General features: G+C 44.5%; 1 non-coding gene across 1 annotated transcript; it reads right to left on the bottom strand.

Moving 5' to 3' along the window:
* Window positions 1–3,040: 3,040 nt before the first annotated feature.
* Window positions 3,041–3,189, bottom strand: LOC117195608 (small nucleolar RNA SNORA57). Its single transcript, XR_004475366.1, has one exon. It is a non-coding gene; the product is annotated as a small nucleolar RNA SNORA57 (small nucleolar RNA).
* Between the last annotated feature and the right edge of the window lie 4,762 nt (window positions 3,190–7,951).

A 7,951-nucleotide genomic window follows, 5' to 3' on the forward strand; every position in this document is an offset into this window, starting at 1 on the left:
GTCATGATGTTTTTTGACTTCTAGCCTCTCCATAAGCGAATTAATTTCTTTGTGTTAAGCCAAAAAATAAAATAGAGTCAACAGTGATTGATGATGGTGATGGCTGTACAATTATTCAAACATACTAAAAAATATCAAATTGTATACTTCAGATTGGGTGAATTGTTTGGCATGTGAATTATATCTCAATAAAGCTGGGTTTTTTGTTTGTTTGTTTTGTTGTTTTGTCCTCACCACACAGCATGCGGAACTTCCCCAACCAGGGATTGAACCCATGCCCCCTGCATTGGAAGCACAGAGTCTTAACCACTGGACCACCAGGGAACTCGAAAGCTGTTATTTTTTTTAAATTGTGTCCTATAGAGAATGGACTTGAGGACATGGGGAGGGGGAAGGGTAAGCTGGGATGAAGTGAGAGAGTGGCATGGACTTATATATACTACCAAATGTAAAATAGATAGCTAGGGGGAAGCAGCCGTGTAGCAAAGGGAGATCAGCTCGGTGCTTTGTGTCCACCTAGAGGGGTGGGATCGGGAGGGTGGGAGGGAGACGCAAGAGGGAGGAGATATGGGGATATATGTATATGTATAGCTGATTCACTTTGTTATAAAGCAGAAACTAATACACAATTGTAAAGCAATTATACTCCAATAAAGATGTTTAAAAAAAATTGTGTCCTGACCTGTCAGTGGCCTTGTTTCCTTCCCCTTTTAGCACCAGCTTCAGAGGCTTCTGTACACGTTCCTCATAGAGGCATTTGCCCTACTTGTGCTTCTTGCTCACATTGATCCCAGTCCTGGGGCCCCTACCACACTCGCCCCACCAGTTCCAGGCAGAGAGAGAGAGATTAAAAACAAAACAAAAACCATAGCATGGACCTACTGAAGGACATTTAGGTTGTTTCCACTTTTCACCTCAGCAAAGGAACCACAGTGGCCATTCTTACTCACATTGAATTGTGCACTAGTGTGAGAGTTTCTCTAGGGGATGGGCTAGAGCGGAATTCTTGGGTCATAAGGTATATATTCAACTCCCCTAGACATTGACAAATTATTCTTCAAAACAGTTGAAATAATTTACTTCCTACCAGCATTCCCATTTACCAGCTCCTCACCAACCCTTGACATACCAGACTTGATATTTTTTCAGCATGATTATTATAAAATGCTGTTTTAGTGGGCATTTCTCTGACTACCAGTGAAGTTGAGCATCTGTCCATTCGTTTATGAATATTCAGGTTCTTTCTCCACTAACCACCCATTCCTATCCAAACAACAATTTTTACTGGGGTATTTGTCTTTTATTTCTTGATGTGTATTCTGGGTACTAATTATTTGTCAGTTATATATATGGCAGATATCTTTGCTCAGTCTACAGCTTGTCTTTTTGAAACTGTGCACCTCAGATTGGACTTGAACCCATGTGCCGGGACTCAAACCCAACATAAACCCATGCAGCTGGGACTCAAACCCAGACAAAACCAGCAGTCTGCCAACTGAGATCACACACCTGGTTTCAGGACTTAATGAAGCTCAGGTTCTTGATGTCTCATCACAGAAAGAATTCAGTGAGAGACAAAGTGATAGGTAAGAAGTGGATTTATTTAGAGAGAAACACACTCCACAGAGTGTGGGCCACCTCAGAAGGCGAGAGTGGCCTTGGGAGAAACACACTCCACAGGCAGAGTGTGGGCCATCTCAGAAGGTGAGAAGAGCACCAGGGTATGGGGTTGTCAGTTTTTATAGGAGTGGGTAATTTCCTAGGCTAATGAGTGGGAGGAGTATTCCAGCTATTTTAGTAAGGGGCAGGGATTTCCAGGAACTGGGCCACCGCCCACTTTTTGATGCTTATGGTTGGGCTTGGAACTGTCATGGCGCCTGTGAGTGTGTCATTTAGCTTGCTGACGTGAGCATATACTGAGGCTCAAGGTCTAGTGGAAGTTGACTTGTCTGCCATCTTGGACCCATTTGGTTCTAATCAGTTTATGTCATGTCCTCGGGCTATGTCATTCTTTCAAAGGTTGTGCCTTTGGTTATGATGTGTTTTAGTATTTGCAGCGTTTTAATTTTAATGTTGTCAAATGTTCCTTTATAGTTCATGGGAATTTTTTGTTTTATTTGAGAAATCTATCTCTGCCCCACAAAAATACTCTTCCTTTTAAAGTTTTATGCTTTTCTTCCACATTTGGGCTTTAATCCGTGTGATATTTATTTCGTGTGTGATGTGAGGTAAGGATTTATTTTTATATTCTCCATAGAGAGCCACTGGTTCCAGAACATTTACGGAATAGTTCATTATTCCCTATACTCCGTAGCACTTCCTCTGCCATTAAATTCAAGCTCCCATATACATTGGATAGCTCAGAAATTCATCCCTTAAAATTCAGTTTTAAGTTCTACATTTTATGATGTCTTTTTTTCTTTTGGCCATGCCGCGCAGCTTGTGGGATCTTAGCTCTCCAACCAGGGATCAAGCCCAGCCCCTCGGCAGTGAAAGCACTGAATCCTAACACTGGACTCCCAGGGAATTCCCTATGATGTCTTAATAACTTAAAGAAGAATATCTTCACCACATTCTTCTTCAAAATTGTCTTAGCAATTCTTGATCCTTTACACTTTATTTTCTTTTATCCTTTACACTTTAATATTAGTTTTGTCAAATTCCATGAAAATCCTTCTCAAAGTTCGACTTTGTCAGGGAGGAAAACACTTTTCTCTACCTTTCTAGGTTATTCTGGCTGGTCTAAGAATTAAATTGACATGAGACAGATTAACAGAAGAAAGTCACATAAGAGTTGAATAACACGTGTACGTGGAAGAAACCCAGAAAAACTGAATAACAAGCCAAAATGGCTGAAACTCTCACTTTAAATGCCATCTTCAGTTAAAGACAAAAGAGAATATTGAAGGTAGTGGTTTGGGACTTCAAAGGGGAGGAAGGCAGTTGACATGGAGATGGAAAAGCAAATGTTTGGTAAATAAATATTCCTGGGCCATGCAGAGACAATGGGACACAGAGTGGAATTTTTTTTTTTTTTCCCCTGTGTCCCAGCGCTTGAGGATAGAACCCGCGGAATGGAGGCCGCCGGTACCGAAGACATGACGCGGAGGGGGCCGAAGCCCTTTCCCTCTACCTCCGTACGTTACTCGGACCGAGACCGCACGCCCAATCCCCGCCAAGAAAAGGACTTTGCTAGGCTCCTCCCCGTCTACACACCTAATTCACTCTGTAGTTATCTACGGTGATAACGTCTTTGCTGGAACACATCCTCTATCTACATTCTTTTAGGCAGTTAGGAGGAAGGTCAAAGCTTTTTCCTGAATCTTTTGGGCCTTGATGTTTTCCAGTTCGAAATAGTCTGCACGCCAAAGAGACATTTTGGGGTAGCAAGTATGGCTCCCCTACAACTTGAATTACATTCCTTTATAATTTTTTTATTTGGGAACTGGCATGGCCAGTTTCTAACAAAAGGGGGAGCCAGTGGCCATGCTAAGGAGTGAGTGGGCAAGGCTCAGACCTTCATCAACACCCTCTCCTCACTACCACACCCCACAAGCCTCCTCAAAAAACACTGAATCTCCAGCAAAACCCTGCAATTGCAGTTTCAAGACAAGTTTCCTAAGTCTTCTCAACCCTCTTCCAACCAGATCACTGCCCCTATACCCTGTGGTATAAGAATTCTGGAGGAGAGAGCAGGGGGGCTGTGAGCAGTGGGTAAAAGTGTCACCAAATTGGTTAACCAGGGTTCCGAGCCTGGGCTGAGACCCCTTGTCTCAGTCAGGGAAGTTCTTTTTCCAGTCGGATTCGCAGCCAATAACGAAACCAATGACTGGAATAGCACAAGCTTTATTCAATGGCCAAAGAATGGAGAATTGGGAACGTAGTTCACAAATCAACTTCTCAACAAGGGTCAAGGTAAAAGGGAGAGATTTGGAAAGACTGAGAGGAATGAATATTCATGGGTTATCCGAGAACAGGGGTGTGGTTTGGTCCTGGAACTAATGCAGCTCTCCTTTTCAGTCCTTGTATGAGCTTTTCCAGTTGTTGTCATGGCAATCGTCAACTGTCATGGCACCGGTGGGTGTGTCATTTAGCATGCTAATGTATTACAATGAGCGTATAAGAAGGCTCAAGGTCCAGCTGAAGTCAAATCTTCTGCCACCTTGGGTCTAATTTGTTCTAACCAGTTCTTGGTTTTTTTTGCTCTTTGCAGCTCCCTCCTGAAACTTAGATAAGAGTAATTGGTTTCTTTTTTTTTTTTTTTGGCTGTGCTAGGTCTTCGTTGCAGCATGTGGGCTTCTCAGTGGCAGTATGCAGGCTTCTTAGTTGTGGCATGTGGACTCCTTAGTTGCGGCATATGAACTCTTAGTTGTGGCATGCATGTGGGATCTAGTTCCCCGATCAGGGATCGAAGCCAGGCCCCCTGCATTGGGAGCGGGGAGTCTTACCCACCGGACCACCAGGGAAGTCCCCAAGAGTAACTGTTTTTCGAGAGAGGGGCTGGGGTATGACTCTGGGGCAACAGCCTTGGTAACAAAATAACAGGTCCCAGGCATTGTCCTATTCTGATTCTTGTTCTAAAGGCACCTGGGCCCTCCAAACAGTCTACAAAACCTATTTATCACCTTCTCATTCCAGAGCATTTTAGGGCCTCTGGGGGGAATGAAGGGGCTGCATGATTGCTTATAAAACCTTATTCTACCCTCACAACCCCAGGGCCAGGAAGGGCCTCAGGGAAGCAACCCCTGAAAGGCCCAGTGGGACTCCTCAAGCTGGGCAAGACTTTTATAAAACTAGGACCAGGGCACAAAGGACTCAAAGGAAGTGTGAGTTGAAAAGAGAGGGTGCGCCCAGCAGTCAGCTAATTGAGGAGAGTGAGATAAAGAGATCAATTACAGTGAATGAGGACAGGATTAAGGCAAAGCAACAATCCTGCACTGTACCACAGGTGAGCAATCTGGGGAGCTGTTACTATCTCTAGACCTGGAGGGGACAAGCTGGGAAAGGTCACTGTAACCCAGGGAGACCAACAGCTATGAAAGAGAACTATTCAACAGAGCATGGCCTTCAGCAGAGAGAGGCAGCCACTGCCACCCTATGGCCCAGGCAGTCCCACTGAGCATTTAGCGCCCTGCTTCTTAAAGCAGAGGCCCATTGATTGGGGTAAGCAAAGCAGAAATCACTAAGTGGTCCTCTATTTCATGCCCCTATCCCTTGGCCCTAGGGTTGGCTGGGTCCTTTTTACACACAGGGAAATCTACAAGCTTATATTCATTGGCCCACAAACCTATTTCAGCTGTTTGCCCTGAGTAAGGCAAGGAAGAGCTGAGCTGCATCTGAGCTTGGCGTTCCTAGATCAGATAAGAGAGGCCACCAAAATCTCCCCCCACCACACACACACACACACACACACACACACACACACACACACACACCACATGTACATATATAGTAATAGCTATAAAGTATTCTACAGTCGTTAGTTATTTTATTATCAAGGATGCTCTCGGTAAGTAAATTGGTCTTTAAACTACTGAGAAAAGACTTTGAAGTTCCTGAAAGCAACCTGGAGAGTGAGGAGTGAGGAGAAAAAAAAAAAAAAAGGAGGAAAATCAAGGAAAGAGGAGACTATAAAAGGCTTAAGACTAGGGTCCGGTCTCTGAGCTCTAGGATGGACTTGGAACAAGCAAGACCCTCTTTTCCTCACAGCCATGCTCTTTTCGTGCTTAGATGAAGCAAGGAAAACGTTAGAACCTGCAAACGGAGATACTTTCTATTTCACATATTGTTAGAAGAATAAATTTCAACAAAAATACTTGACACAGAGTAGATCCTAAATATGTGTGAGTTAAAACTAAACAGTCTTTTCATTCCTCTCTAGAGGGCTGGTGAGTTCTTCTCAAGCCACTTACCCTTCCTCACTGCTCACTCTGGAAACAGAAGCGACTTGAACTAGCTCAGCCGACCACCCCTTCTCCCTGAACCTCGACCTCTTCCCTGTTTCATCAGTTGCACTCTCTCTCAGAAGGAATGGCCACCCTCCAAGGCTAAGCCCTCCATCTGGACCTCGGACTCCGCTCCTCTCTGGGCCAGGATATACCAATTACTCCTCTTTAGCCTGGTTTCTCTTCCTCTGTCTCCTTTCCCTGCCTATACACTTGCTTAGTCTTAGCCAAGATTTTTTTTTTTTTTTCGGTACGCGGGCCTCTCACTGCTGTGGCCTCCCCTGTTGCAGAGCACAGGCTCCGGACGCGCAGGCTCAGCGGCCATGGCTCACGGGCCCAGCCACTAAGCGGCATGTGGGATCTTCCCGGACCGAGGCACGAACCCGTGTGCCCTGCATCGGCAGGCGGACTCTCAACCACTGCGCCACCAGGGAAGCCCGTGTGTCTGTTTTATATGTATATATAAATTATATTACCTAATTTTCTGTATATTATTATGTTTTTGCATCTTAAAAAACCTTTCCTGCTGAGCAGAGACTGCTATCTCCCATTTCTTAGAGATAGCAAAGGATCTAGCCAGGACACAAACTAAGCAAGCCAGAGCCAGGTCACATCTACTTTACCTGACCTGGAAGCAATATTCCTATGCCTTAATCATCCCAGGGTCAGGTATCCCAAAAATTGTCCCCCCCAGCCCTGAGTAAGAGCAGATTTAGATTGATAAACAACAAAGGGCTCCCTGGCACTCACCTCTGGACAACTGGGACCTGTGAGTGTGACAGCCTGCTCCAGCGACTAGGACTCACTCCTAAAGCCCAGTGAAACTATTCAAACTAGCCAGTCCTAAACTGCTCACCCTGCCTTGCCTTGTTGTTTCCACAGAAACCCCAAGAAAATCCATGGACTGAGGGCTCCCCTCACTCCTGCTTCCTGGCCACCAGGGTGTCTCTCCCCGTAGTCCTGTGTGACGTGCTGTGCCTCCTGTCTCTAGGACCCATGAGTGCAATAAACTTTGTTTTCCTGAGCCCCTCCTCTGTCTCCTCTTGTGGCTGCACCTGACTAACCTTCTTGTAAAAGAATACAAAACAGTGTTTGTGTGTGTGTCTCTGCGCCTCTCTGTGTCTGAGTATGTGTGTGTTTCTGTGTGTGTGTGAGATCCTGTCTGTCTGTCTACCTGTCTGCGTGTGTCCGGGTGGCCTTGGAAGGAGTCCTTAGATAAGGTGTTTCTTGATAAGCTCTGGGAGCAATCCCTATCCCTTCAGCCTCCTTGCTTCAAGCCTCCTTGTACCTGAGTGTTTTGCCCTCACACACACTGTGCACCCAGGTGTACACACACATACACACACTTTGCTTTGATTGGTCGATCCCTAAGTTCCTACTGGATGGGGCCTCCAAACGTTTTTTCTTCTTTCATTCCCTGAATTATATCCACATGAGTATAGATTCCCTGATGTAAAAGGAAATCTAAAGATCCTACAATCTAGTGCTTTCTTAAGAAATTTGACAATAACTTTTTTTTTAATCATCTTCCATTGATAGAATGTGAGTTGGGCCACTTGGATTCAATTAAGCAGCCAAAACTGTCTCCTAGGGGAGTTAAATGCTACACAAAATGATCCCAAGTATATTCATACGTTGGAGTGAAAATATTTTGAAGAATTAAATCATTTTTATTGCAGGAAGAACATAAAGCACAAACTATGACAAATTTGTACCATAATTACAAGACAAGAGGCCTAGCATGGACCAGTGATCACCAAGTAGATGGTGGGTCTGGACCCCACCATCATCATCGGTAATCACTGCCTATCCATGCAGCACGCCCTCTACCTCGTGTGCCTAGGCCTGGCTCACCACCTCTTAAAGATAGTTTATGACACAATAATAATTACAATATACGTGTTTCTATTTTACTACATGTTTTTAAATATTTAAGAAAAAATACAGTCTGCATTATTTTGAGAGTTTGGTTGGTTTTAGGATTTCTAGAATCACCTCACAGAAGA

The sequence above is a fragment of the Orcinus orca genome, chromosome 13 (assembly GCF_937001465.1).
Source record: "Orcinus orca chromosome 13, mOrcOrc1.1, whole genome shotgun sequence".
Taxonomy (NCBI): domain Eukaryota; kingdom Metazoa; phylum Chordata; class Mammalia; order Artiodactyla; family Delphinidae; genus Orcinus; species Orcinus orca.